Source organism: Durio zibethinus, chromosome 20, assembly GCF_047325235.1.
Source record: "Durio zibethinus cultivar Kanyao isolate XHJ-2024 chromosome 20, ASM4732523v1, whole genome shotgun sequence".
NCBI lineage: Eukaryota > Viridiplantae > Streptophyta > Magnoliopsida > Malvales > Malvaceae > Durio > Durio zibethinus.
This window is the reverse complement of record NC_143181.1, coordinates 7,703,895-7,717,479: the sequence shown is the minus strand read 5'-3', so window position 1 is coordinate 7,717,479 and position 13,585 is coordinate 7,703,895.

Below are 13,585 nucleotides of genomic sequence, written 5' to 3'. Positions count from 1 at the left end.
TATCAAATATATTTGAATTATAAAAATTTCAAGATAGTAGCATCCTTCGTCTTTAATCTTTAGCAAAATTTTATTTTAGTCTTTTTTCTATCATGTGATATGCCAACTGACATCTTCAATGTGATATCAATTGGTATTTACTATCAATTTAAACAATTTCACAAGTGGAATGAGCAAAATATGAAAACTTTACGTAATTGGGATCTAATTAGAACCTTTTAAAAATTAATAACCAAAATAAAATTTGGGTTAAATTTTAGGAAATAACAAATGTTATTAAGTTTTAAATTAATCTTGATAATTTTAAATATAACAAGAAAATAATAAGAGAAATAAATGAAAATAATATAATTTAAATTTTTTACAAAAATTGTATCTAAGATTGATAAAAACAAAAATTATGTATTTCACATATTGACACAAATTATAATATAATAATTTTTATATTTTAAATATATTTAATACAAAACAAATATGGCATGAATATATGATTGTTATATCTAAATTAAATTATTTTGCTTTAAGTTGAAATTCTAATTTCTAAAGCCTAATAGTGAAGTAACAAGCATCAACTACAAAACATATCGTTTACAATGAAAAAAAAAAAAAAAAACTAGCATCATCCATATATCATCAAAACATATAATATACACATTTAATTTTTTCTTAAACAAACATTTGATGTATTAAACAATTTTTTTCTTACATTTGTAACTTTGAATCAACTCATACTCATATCTTGACTTGATTTTCCATTTTGATAAGGAAAATGAACAATTCACTAAACAGAGTAAGAATAATAAATTAATTGAAAAAAAAAAATGAAAGCACTTAGTCCCTGTAACTTTTTTCCCCTTTCTTCCATTTTAATTGAGCTTATTGAAAAGTTTCTATAAGCTTTGTGGTGTTGAATGTTGATCCTACTAATGGATTCACTTGAGTGCCATTATTACATATGACAACTTTGAGATACAAAAACCATATAATTGCATTAAGGTGATGGTGGAAGAGTATCGAGACTTTTAAGAAAAGATGCTGAAGTATTTAAATTTCTTTCTCCATAAACAAACAAGCAAAATATCAAAAGAAATTCACTTTAATAAAAATTCTATATTCTTACTTTGATGGCAGTTGAAATGGAAGAGGAATTTCATTGCTATTAAGTTATTATGAACCATACATCTGTCATAAGGCTAAGCTACTAATATGAAGAAAAACTATCATTTTCTCTATGTTATGTTTCAAATATATTCTTGTTATTTTTTATGCTTTTTTCTTATGTAGGTTTACTTTTTGAGTTATGACTCTAAAATCCTTTCATGCATCAAATTTGATAACTATTATTGTGACACCTCAATATCACATTGAAAGATTCTGAAAATCTATTATGATATATAAGTAGAGGTTTAATTCCAAACTTGTGAGGTACCTTTTTTGTGGGATAAAATCGTGAGACATTTGGTCAAAGTGGATAATATCTCGCAGTTTAGATGAAGGTTAAAGCATAGACAGAAGCATAGAACCACACACACATAAAACCACAAAATCAAGATCATACTAAACATTGAGATTCTAAAAACGGCTTCCATCGTGTAGCACTTAGCTCTCTTAGGATTCTAGAAGTGGATCCTACGATTAGCACTTAGTTTCTGTTCGATCGGTAATCACTTTAATACCATTTGTGAAAACTTGCATATAACCTGTGATGTATTATTCACTTTGACTCAAAGGTCTTGTAGACACCCAATTTGGTCCAGGCCCGGATCAATTGGGCCTGGTCCAAATGGGTAAGTCTATATTTTTTTTGTTTTTCTCTCTTCATTTTATTTTTATTTTTTGTATTTTACATTTTTAGTTTATTTTTATTTTTATTATTATTATTATTTTATATATGTATATATATATTTTTTTCTTTTCTTTTATTATTTTTTATCTTAGGTATTTATGTATTTATTAATATGTATATATCTTTATTATTATTATTATTATTATTATTATTATTATTATTATTATTTTCTTCTTTTTTTTCCTGTTAATATTTATATATTATCTGTTATTTAATTTTAATTTATCTGTTAATTTTTTTTTATTTATCTGATTTATTTTCGTTTGATTTTTTTTATTTTTTTTTATTTATCTGGCTGGAAATTGGATTGGGATTCAATCAGAAGAGTCCATGTTAGATTCAATGATTGAATCCCAATCAAAAAAGGAATAGAGATTGATCAGAAACTCTTCTGATCAATCCTTATAAAAGGGACCTCCTGAAACAGAACAGAGAAAAAAAAACAGTGGGCAAAAGCTACTGATTTGAGAGAAAAGAGGCGTATATAAGAGTTTTTGAAGGCTAAAAGAAGGTTGAGAAGTGTTAGAATAGCTGTGGAAATCAAAAATAATTTTTTAGAGATTTTTGGCGAAAATTTTTTTGGAAATTTTTGGAAAATTTTCAGATTCCGGTGATTTTTTCGACGAAGGTTGAATTTTTTGGCGACGATTCCAGCCAAATTTGAAGTTTCTGGTGAGCTGCCTAGTTTTCGGTGAAGGATCCCAGAAACCGACCAACTTTCCCACGAACTTCTGACGAAAAACCTAGATTCCGATGAAAAATTCCAGAATTCGATGAATATTCAATCGGAGTTTTTCGGTCGTTTTAGAGAGAAGTGAGAGAAAAAAGAGGAAGAGAGAGAGGGAGGAGAAGGTTTTTGTCGAAAAACAGAGAGAAGAGCCTTATATACCCTCCCAAAACGACGCCATTTTTGCCTTAAGTGACCAAGAAGATCCGTGCGTTTTGTCGAGATCCGACCCAACCCGAACGTCGACCTGCTTTCTGACCCATGCGTGTCTTTCCCCCTCCGAGCCGATAGACGAGCCGAGCCGAGGTCCTAAGCCGCTTCTCCGAAACCGTTTCTCTTCCTTGAACTGAGCCGTACTCCGAGTCGCTCCAGATTTTTTTTTTGAATTTATTTATTCATTTATTTGTTTATTTATTTATTTATTTATTAGATTAGGTTTATTTAATATTCTTTTTATATTTATTTAATATTTATTTAGTTTTACTTTTCTTTATTTTTTTTATTTTTATTTTTATTTATTTTCACTTTTATTTTGTTTTATTATTCTATTTTGTTTAAATAAAAATAAAAAAAAATATTTTTGGGGGAAAGTTGAAAGTATCATTTTTCCTTGAAAATCAAAGTTTCCAAAGAATATTTTTGGGGAAAAGTTGAAAGTATCAATTTTCCTTAAAAATAAATTTTTAAAAAAGGGTTTTTGAGGAAAACTTGAAAGTATCAATTTTCGTTGAAAATCACAGCTTCCAAAGAATATTTTTGGGGAAAAGTTGAAAGTATCAATTTTTCTCGAAAATCAAAATTTTCAAAAAATATTTTTGGGGAAAAATTGAAAGTATCAATTTTCCTTAAAAATAAATTTTCAAAAAAAAAAAGGTTTTTGGGGAAAAGTTGAAAGTATCAATTTTTCTCGAAATTAAATTTTAAAAAAAAATCAATTTTTAAGGAAAAGTTGAAAGTATCAATTTTCCTTGCACAAAGACAATCATTCTTTTCTTTTTTTTTAATTTTTTTTTAATGTTAAATAATCCGACGATAGAGCCTCTACAAGTGAAACAGTAGTTTTTCTTGCATACTCTTGAGGTGAGAGAATTTTCTCAATTTTCTGCTAAAAGTATTAGAGTCAATTGAGAGTAATTTCTAATAATTAATTACTCGGTAAAATTTTAAGGCTAATTGGATAACATAAATTTAAGCTGGTACCATCTTTTGATGGGCGTTGTGAGGGTGCTATAACCTTCCTCACATGTAACCGAACTCCCAAACCTTGTTCTGGTTAGTAGACCTGAACCTATTCTTTTAGGGACCCTTAAACTTAGGTGTTCCCTGAAATGACGGATTCTTTAGGTAGCAATCGCACCTAGATAAAAAAGATTAGTGGTGACTCCTAAAAGTCAATGTCTAGTGATGGATCCCCGGATCTAGACGTTATGACAGCTTGGCGACTCCGCTGGGGACTTTGAGAGTCAGGCCAGCAAATAATTTGTGTTATCCAAAAGCCTAATAAAATTGAACCTGTTTGTATATATGTGTTATTATTCATTCATGTTTATTTACCTTGTTAATTATGTCATTCATATGCATGTGCATAACATGAGCTCTATACCCGAGTTTCGTCCCTCTAGGAAGGAGTAAAATACCTATTGCTTTCGTGAGGTCTAATGCCTCCGTAGTGGTTAGCGAAATACTCCCACTCAAATTGAATATTTTTCGCTTGTAGCCTGTAATGGGTGAGGATTAGGGTGCCTTACTAGTCTGTGATGGACAAAGATGTAAGGAACAATTTGAGGACCTTTAGACTTTGACCTTGAACCACATATAGTGAACCTTAGAAGTGCCTAACCCTAAGATAGAACCCTTTCTACCCAATGATAGATATACCCTGAAATTAAGACACGAAAAGGGTGTTTATCTAATCATTTTGATTGTTTAACTTTGTGTATCATTTTCATTATCATATGTAACATTATGCATCAACATCACTTTCATTTCATCCATGGAACTAACTATGTTGTTTGTCTGATTGTATGCATCTGCATTATTTTCATGATCATGTTTTAACATAATCATTTACATCTATTTCATACTAGATTTCATTTAGAAAAATGTACATTTCATTCGTGCATCAAAGCATCAGACATAAAGCATAGCATAACATTTTTAATCATAAAATATGGTACTCAAGGTTCCAAGATAGCTCCATCTAACGAGAACCCTGCCCATCGATACAACACAAGATCCAGAGCAAGACAAATGGAGCAGAAAAATTTTCATAGATTTGAAAAGATAGAAAAAGCATAAGAGAAGATTGAAAGTGAGCTGAACAAGATTCTAGATGCTTTTAATAACATGAATAAAGGAAAAGGAGTTGAAGAAAACGTAAGCCAACAAGTTCCCCCGTTGCAGGAAGTGGCTGACCCTTTATATCCTCCAGGTTTTGGCCCACCTCAAGCCAGTCTGCTCAAGAGGTCCTGTCACAATACTTCGCATATCCAACATATCCTGGAATGCCATCAGCTTCCAACTCAGGACAGTATAATAGCTATGTGAATCCTGTCTTCACTGAAAAGACAGCAGAACCAATTCTTGATCTAGATGATTTAAAAGAGAAGGAGAAAGAAAAGATAAAAGTGGAAACTCAAGAAAGCTCTAAGATTAGTATGCTAGAGCAAAGGCTATGGGCTGTGGAAGGATTTGATTTTTATGGGTCAGTTGATGCTGCTGGACTCTGCCTAGTTTCTGATGTGGTTATTCCTCATAAGTTTAAAGTACCAAAATTTAAAAAATATGATGGTACAAAGTGCCCCAAAACTCACATCACAATGTATTATCGAAAAATGGCAGCTCATGCTCATGATGAAAAATTCTTAATGCATGTTTTTCAGGATAGCCTTACAGGCTCAGCGACCAGGTGGTATGTTCAGCTGGACAGAACCCGTATTCATTCTTGGAGCGATATGGCACATGACTTCATCGGTCAGTATCGACATATTATCGATTTGGCCCTTGATCGTTTGTCTTTACAGAATCTAGAGAAAAAGGCAAACGAGTCTTTTAAAGAGTATGTCCAGAGGTAGAGGGATGTTGCTTTTCAAGTACAACCTCTTTTGACTGAGAAAGAAACTACAGTGTTATTTGTCAGCACTTTGAAGTCTCCCTATTATGAAAAGATGATAGGGAATGCAACAAAGAATTTCGTTGACATGGTAATCTCTGGAGAAATTATTGAAAGTGCCATAAAAAATGGCAAGTTAAAAGGAAGAGAAACCAAGAAGGCATCAAAAAAGAAAAAAGTTGAAGCTCAAGCTGTGAGCTTTGATAGACAACAATTCAGGGGTTATCAACCCTATCCATCCTAAGGTTACTCTTCATACTATCCTGCTGTGAATAATGCCTCATCCTACCCATACCAGCTAGCTCTATAACCACCTTATTCATCCACATACCAATCAATTTTTAGCCCTCAAGATCTTACATATAGCCTTAACATTCAAGCTCTTGCAAGAACCCAAATTCATCTTACTAACCCAACAAGCGGTTTACGAGAACAATGGACTACTCGAGAAAAACCTGTATTTGATCCAATTCCTATGACTTATACAGAGTTACATCGAAAACTCTATAATAGCCATTTGATTACCCCCAGCCATGTGGAGCCGTTTAAACCACCCTATCCACAGTGGTATGATCTTACAGCCCGCTGTGACTATCATTATGGAATTATTGGCCATTTTACTAAAAATTACACTGCTTTAAAGCATAAGGTGCAACGGTTGATCAATGATGGAATGGTAAGTTTTGATCAAGGAAAAGCAACAACACCTAATGTTAGCGTTCTGAGTGAAAGTCAAGAACAGAAAGGATCTGGAGAGTCACAATGAATTGAGGGATAAGATGTCAATAGAGATTCTTCACCTGATCATATAGGGGGATAATTTTTAAGAATGGAGATAAGGCTAGTTGAAGGTTTTTTTTTTTGTCATTTTAAGATTTTTTTTCGAGTAATGTTAGATTTCTTTTTTGCAATATGACTTCACTTGTTATCATCTTAATAAAGGCAAGTTAATGCATTTCATTACATTTTTCTCTTTCACTTGACCATTACTCCATGCTCTGTTACCTTTCATAACTTTATACTCTCATTCTTAAATTTCAGATGATGAATATTTAGACAATGATAACAATAATTCTGAGATTTAATTTTGAGAACTCATCCACATTAATTTGAGGAGATGATTTGAGCAAAAAAAAAAAGGTAAGCCATTACCAAAGGTGAAAGAGATATGTCTTGAAGATATGTAATCTTTTATACAGGATCATGAGCTTTGTTCAATAGATGATGTTCAAGAAAAGTATTCACAATTGAGATGAAAAATGGTCATCTTTCTTTTACCATTCGAAAAACCATTTATTGCTATCCCTTTGAGCCTATTATGATTTCTTTTTCGGAGGAACCCCAACCAAAGATCACCCTCTACACTATGGGGTAATTTTTGAAAAAATCACAAAAGGTCTAAAAAAAAATAAAAAAAAGAAAAGAAAAAAAAATAAATGCCACACATGACTTGAGGCAAAGTAATGTGAATCCTTTGTGTGAGGAAAAAAAAGTAGTAAAATGATGTGGGGCAAGATGCCAAGTTGTATCAAATGATCCTTTGGTTTTAAACATTTTTAATACATGTTTTGAGCCTATTATATCCATTTTTTTATGACCCTTCACCTTTGCTTACATTACAACCTTGAAAAGTCCATTTGGATCAAGTGTGAATACTCAACTTGAAGGATTATATGTTGAGTGAAGGTATACTCATGATGAAGCAATGGAATCATGCTACATTGCTCTAAAGTTTGATGTATGAAAGATATCAACAATGGATGAAAAATGAGAAAAAAGAAAAAAGATGATGAAAAAAAAAAAAAAGGAAAGAAAGAATGAAAAAAATGAGAAAATGAAAAAAAGAGAAAACCTGAAAGGGTGATTTTGGTAAAGAAAGATCCAAGTCAAATGGCTCACATGAATAAAAGATCAAAGACATTTGAAGATCCCTCAAAGACTGGGACAAAGTTCGTCAAGCTCAAGATAATTTCAACAGTAAATGAAATGAGTTTTAAAAAAAGAATCCTAGATTAATGTTGAGAATTGTTTGAATATTCATCATTTGAACATACCATTCATCCCAATGACATGTATCCAATTTATTTCCTTTCTCATAGATCTTCATTGATTATCTTTACCATAATTCACCTTGTGTTTTCTTATTGTTACACTCCTAGAATGAATTGAGAAAATGCTTGATTGCATTGCATTTGTCAAGATTTGAAATGATAATGAATGAATGAATATGTGCTTAAAAGAGTCTTGCATTCATTTGAAAAGAAATCTAAGATGATGGTGGTAACAAAATGAAGAAATAGTAGAAACCTAAAAGAGATGATTTAGAAAGATATATGATGTGATCAAATGGAGAATATAATGGGGCAAATCTTGAAAAGTGGTATAACCAAGTAATGAGTACAAGGATGAATTGGTCGATATGACTTGCAAGTTATGATTGAATGATGAGAACAATCAGTAGACAAAATTTATTTTGGAATGGTTAGTGCTGAATTAGTGCTGAAACACCTATGAGTAATGACCCAATGATGGTGGATGAAACTTGTTTTGAAATTTGTTAGTGCTGAGGAATTCATTGAATGATGGTCAAGTGATGATCGATTGATGAAGTTTATTCCAAAGTATTGAGAAACTGAACAAGAAAGAATGTGAGTGGAAAAAACAATTGAGAGCTACACTGGTTCGATCTCAGAAGAGCAGTGTAATTGGATCTTTGAAGAATTAAAAGGCTTGATCCTAAGAAAAAAGCTTGAGAAACTTGAGTACCATACATTGAATAGGAATTAATTGGCCAACATTTGCATAGCATGCATTGAAATTCATATGCATTGCATAGCATACACTACTTTCAGAAAAATATAGTGTATAAATTCAAGAAGCAGGGGTATTCCAAGATCTCACATAAAGAAGACAGATATGAAGATATTTTTTAAAGTTGAGAAGAAACTTGTCAGGTAAGTTCCTAATCCTTGAAATAGGATGTCTTTTGGTATCAGAGTTGATTTATAAGACCTTTGGGCATAATCTCCTGAAATTCCTTCAAACACAACTTTCAACTCCTTTGGACATGATTGTCAAGGAGCAATTTACTTTTCAAAAGTCGTGGTGCCTCTGTTTAGAGGAGCAATTTACTTTTCAAAGTCATGGTGCCTCTGTTTAAAGGAGCAATTTACTTTTCAAAATCGTGGTGCCTCTGTTTAGAGGAGCAATTTACTTTTCAAAGTCGTGGTGCCTCTGTTTAGAGGAGCAATTTACTTTCTCAAAGTCGTGGTGCCGCTGTTTAGAGGAGCAATTTACTTTTCGAAAGTCGTGGTGCCTCTGTTTAGAGGAGCAATTTACTTTTCAAAGTCGTGGTGCCTCTGTTTAGAAGAGCAATTTATTTTCCAAAGTCGTTGAGCCTCTGATTAGAGGAGCCATTTATGTTTCTCAAAGTCGTTGAGTCTCTGCCTAGAGGAGCTTTGATCAAAAACAAAAAAAAAAAAACAAAAAGTGAAAAGGTCGAGTTGAGTCTTGATTGGGTGTCTACGTCTTTGCGCAATTTCTGTTTCATAGAAAATGTGCAAAGAGGGGCAGCTGTAGACACCTAATTTGGTCCAGGCCCGGATCAATTGGGCCTGGTCCAAATGGGTAAGTCTATATTTTTTTTGCTTTTCTCTCTTCGTTTTATTTTTATTTTTTGTATTTTACATTTTAGTTTATTTTTATTTTTATTATTATTATTTTATATATGTATATATATATTTTTTCTTTTCTTTTATTATTTTTTATCTTATGTATTTATGTATTTATTAATATTTATATATCTTTATTATTATTATTATTTTTTTTTTCCTGTTAATATTTATGTATTATCTGTTATTTAATTTTAATTTATCTATTAATTTTTTTGATTTATTTTCGTTTGATTTTTTTTTCTTTTATTTTTTTTGATTTATCTGGCTGGAAATTGGATTGGAATTCAATCAGAAGAGTCCATGTTGGATTCAATGATTGAATCTCGATAAAAAAAGGAATAGGGATTGATCAGAAACTCTTCTGATCAATCCCTATAAAAGGGATCTCTTAGAATAGAACAGAGGAAAAAAACAGTGAGAAAAAGCTACTGATTTGAGAGAAAAAAGGCGTATAGAAGAGTTTTTGAAGGCTAAAAGAAGGTTCAGAAGTGTTAGAATAACTGTGGAAATCGAAAATAATTTTTTAGAGATTTTTGGCAAAAATTTTTCTGGAAATTTTTGGAAAATTTTCAGATTCCGGTGATTTTTTCGACGAAGGTTAAATTTTCTGGCGATGATTTTGGCCAAATTTGAAGTTTTCGGTGAGCTATCCAGTTTTCGGTGAAGGATCCCAGAAACCGACCAACTTTTTGATGAACTTTCGGTAAAATTTAACCAGAGTTCTTCAACCGTTTTAAAGAGAAGCGAGAGAAAATGGAGGAAGAGAGAGAGGGGGAGAAGGTTTCTGTCGAAAAATAGAGGGAAGAGCCTTATATACCCTCCCAAAACGATGTCGTTTTTGCCTTAAGTGACCCAGAGGATCCGCGCATTTTACCGAGATCCGACTCGACCCGAGCGTCAACCCGTTTCTTGACCCGCGCGTGTCTTCCCCCCTCTGAGCCGATAGTCGAGCCAAACCGAGGTCCCAAGTCGCTTCTTTGAGCCGTTTCTCTTCCTTGAGCTGAGCTGAGCCGAGCCGTACTCCAAGTCGCTCCAATTTTTTTTTTTTTGAATTTATTTATTTATTTATTTGTTTATTTATTTATTTGTTTATTTATTTATTAGATTAGGTTTATTTAATATTCTTTTTATCTTTATTTTATTTTTATTTTTGTTTTACTTTTCTTTATTTTTTTATTTTTATTTTTATTTATTTTCACTTTTATTTTGTTTTATTATTCTATTTTCTTTTAATAAAAATAAAAAAAAATATTTTTGGGAAAAAGTTGAGAGTATCAATTTTCCTTGAAAATCAAAGTTTCCAAAGAATATGTTTAGGGAAAAGTTGAAAGTATCAATTTTCTTTGAAAATAAATTTTTAAAAAAGGGTTTTTGAGGAAAACTAGAAAGTATCAATTTTCTTTGAAAATCAAAGCTTCCAAAGAATATTTTTGGGGAAAAGTTGAAAGTATCAATTTTCCTTAAGAATAAATTTTCAAAAAAATCAATTTTTGAGGAAAAGTTGAAAGTATCAATTTTCCTTAAAACTAAATTTAGAAAAAAAAAGGTTTTTGGAGAAAAGTTGAAAGTATCAATTTTTCTCGAAATTAAATTTTCAAAAAAAATCAATTTTTGAGGAAAAGTTGAAAGTATCAATTTTTCCTACACAAAAACAATCATTAGTATCAATTTTCCCTACACAAAAACAATCATTCTTTTCTTTCTTTTTATTTTTTATTTTTTTTATTTTTAATGTTAAATAATCCGACGATGGAGCCTCTACAAGTGAAACAGTAGTTTTTCTTGCACACTCTTGAGGTGAGGGAATTTTTTTAATTTTCTGCTAAAAGTATTAGAGTCAATTGAGAGTAATTTTCAATAATTAATTATTCGATAAAATTTTAAGGCTCATTGGATAACACAAATTTAAGTTGGTACCATCTTTTGATGGGCGTTGTGAGGGTGCTATAACCTTCCTCACATGTAACCAAACTACCGAACCTTGTTCTGGTTAGTAGACCTGAACCTATTCTTTTAAGGACCCTTAAACTTAGGTGTTCCCTGAAAGGATAGATTCTTTAGGTGGCCAATTGCACATAGATAAAAAAGATTGGTGGCGACTCCTAAAATCAATGTCTAACGATAGATCCCCGGATCTAGACGTTATGACAGGTCTCACGATTTTATCCTACAAAAGCTGCTTCATAGGTTTGGGTTTAAACTTCTACTTATATATCATAGTAAATTTTCAGAATTTCTCGATGTGGGATTAGGGTATCACAAACTCCTTTGTTAAAACTTGACGTCCTCATCAAGCTTAGCACAAAGTACAGATAGAAGCACAAAATTATACACTTAGAATCACAGAACCAATATCACACTAGATGTTGGGATTCTAAAGGTTGCTCCCACCGTGTAGCACTTAGCTTGATGTCCCCTAGATAAAGCTTGATGTCCTCATTAAGCCCAACATAAAGTATAAAATCGTACACATAGAATCATAGAAACTTTGGCATCTCTGTCAAGTCCAACACAAAGTATAGATAGAAGCATAGAACTATACACACAGAACTAAGATTATACTGAATATTGGGATTCTATAAGTAGCTCTTATTGTGTAGTACTTGGTTGACGTTTCCGTCAAGCCCAACATAAAGCACAAAAAAAGTACAAAATTGTACATATAGAACCACTAAACCAAGATTACACCAAACGAATGGATTCTAGAGGTTGGTCTTACCGTATAACACTTAGCTCTTACAAAATTCTATACGTGGCTCTTACGATGTAGCATTTAGTTCCCGTTCGACTAGTAACCACTCTAAGATCATTTGTGAAAACTGACACCTAACTTGTGAGGTACTATCCGCTTTGACCCAAAGGTCTCACGATTTTATTTCATAAAAAATGCCTCACAAGTATATCAAAATAAATTCTCAAAATATCTCGATGTAAGATTAAGGTCTCACAAATGTTTTTCTTAAAACTTGATATCCTCGTCAAGTCTAACACAAAGTATACACAAAACCAAAATCACATCGAACATTGCATTTCTAGAAGTAGCTCCCACTATATAGCACTTTTTAGAAAATTTTAAGAAAATAAAAATAATAAGAAATAAGAAATATGGCTTTGAGGTGTGAAAATCACTTTCTTAAAGGTAATTATGCTTATATGATACAACAATACCTTAAAAAACTTTCCAAATCAGAAGTAATGAAATTGGCTAGGTAGAAAAATCTATTTATAGTAAACAAACAATTATAAAATAAGCTAATTCAAAAAGTTATGACATTTTGCATAGTCATGTGTTCTTGTTCAGATATGCTTATATAGACCATCATATTTTCCTTTATTCAAACATGCTTATTCAAAATAAAAACAATAGTTTATTAATATTCCAAAATAAAAAATAAATTTATTTACTAAACAAGCCTAAGTGCCCCAAGTGCCTATCTTTGACTTTTAAAATTATTTAACCCACTAGAAAAACTCCTAGCAAGCCCAAATAACTTGCCCCATTCTAACATTTAGCTCAACTACTTAAATAACATAAGTAATCTCTTTTAAACTATATACAAGTGATCTTTCTATTTAATGTTGGATACACTACATTTTAAACTACCAACAACCCTCCACTAGTTTAGAATGTTGGTGATTAATCTTTAACCTTTCACACAAATAATATTATGAATACAAGATGGTATCTTTCAATTTAAACCTTCAATTAGTGTATATACCTTAGAATTCTAATAAAGTTGATAGTTTTCGTATATTAAACCTTAACTTCTAGTGTTAAAATTGAAAATATAATATACATAATACTTATTTAATATTATGTCAGAGGTTTATAACTGTTTTAGCACTATTATGGTCATGTGCTTATCCTTATTCATAAACATTTACAAGAAAATTTCTAATTTTCTTATTAAAGTGGCAGCACTTCTATGTTTATATGGGGGAGTTTCTTATTTATGTCTCTATTACTATAAACTTTATTAAGAGTTTGATCTTATCCTTTATTTACACAATAGTTTACACTAATATTCCAAATATTTAGAATGGGTTGACTAGTGTTTACATACATATAACAATAATTTGTTGTTACCTATTAAACTTTACAATTTGAGGTTACTAATTCAAAGTTAGGTTCTCATTATTGGTGTCTAAAAGGTATTTTATTACATTTCACTTGTGGTTCTTCTTACCAAATTTCTAGGTAGAGCCTTGATAATAGGATTTGCTAA